This window comes from Chrysochloris asiatica, unplaced genomic scaffold (genome assembly GCF_000296735.1).
Source record: "Chrysochloris asiatica unplaced genomic scaffold, ChrAsi1.0 scaffold00043, whole genome shotgun sequence".
Lineage (NCBI taxonomy): Eukaryota > Metazoa > Chordata > Mammalia > Afrosoricida > Chrysochloridae > Chrysochloris > Chrysochloris asiatica.
In genome coordinates this window covers 18,419,153-18,420,311 of record NW_006408561.1, presented here as the reverse complement: position 1 = coordinate 18,420,311, position 1,159 = coordinate 18,419,153, and positions in this window count along the sequence as shown.

Sequence of the window (1,159 nt, the reverse complement as noted above, 5' to 3'; positions counted from 1 at the left end):
GGATTATAATCATTTTAATTAAACAAAGTTTATGATTTGTTAAATGTAAAACTGATCATCTGCCCTGTAAATTTTCACTGAATTCACAATAAAAAAAAACTTAGAAAAAAAGACAGCGGAGCAAGTAAGCACAGTTGGTTGCCATGGTTCTTTGCAGATTGAAAATTTATATCAGCATCTTGTTGTTAATTTAAAGATGCATTTCATAGATCATATTCAACTCAATTCCAGGATGTACCACTATACAAAATGCCAAAGTTCCTGAAGGCTTGCTTTCTTCATTTTATTTTTCTGCCCTCCATTTCTTATATTATTCCATTGCTTTTCTGATGCAGCATTTTTTCCCTTTTCTGGATTTTTTTTCCTTCATTTTTCTCATGACAGCAGACCTGCTTCAATAAGACAAGAAGCTGAGGTCATCTATTTATCTGAGGCCAGACATACAGTTCTTTCTCACACTGTTCTGTGGTAACCCTTAGAGCTACACCTGCAAGCGGAACAAATTGAACTCAGTTTCCCCTCTGAAATATTTATTTTTATTACATCTTTTCTCGTTAGGGTTCCCAAATGTTCTAGGCAACTTTTTTTTCTCACTGTCTTCAGGTCAAGCCAGGTTACTGCTTCATCCCCTTTTACTAGGAAAAGTAGTGAAGAAGAAGGCAATTGGCAAGAGTCTTGCTCTAACTTAGTTTGAAAGTAACCAGCATGCACATGTACAGGTACACACAAAGGCCCTGGGTCCGTATCTACTGCTGCTTCTATGTGACCTTAACCTGCTCAAATCTAACAGGTCAGCAGAGCCATGACAGCTTCATATGCAAGGAATGGACTAAGACCACAAATTAGTCACTCATCTTCTCATCCTGGCATAGTGCTACATTTGAGAACCTTCACTTCCTTGTCTTGCTCACCTCAGCTGAAGATGAGCTCAAATAGTATCTGCCTTACTTCGCTACTGTACTTCACCCCCACCCCCAGACCAAGGCTTTTGACCACTCCTTGGGTCTCACCCACTAGGCCTGCATTATTCTCTGTCTCTTCAGACAGCTGAAGTTGCCTGCAAAATGTTGAATGAAGAAAATAGTATTGATTTTTTTCCCCCTGGCCTCAGAGTTTAAGGAGGGTGAGAGTACCTCCTAATAATCCAGGATTTTGCAAA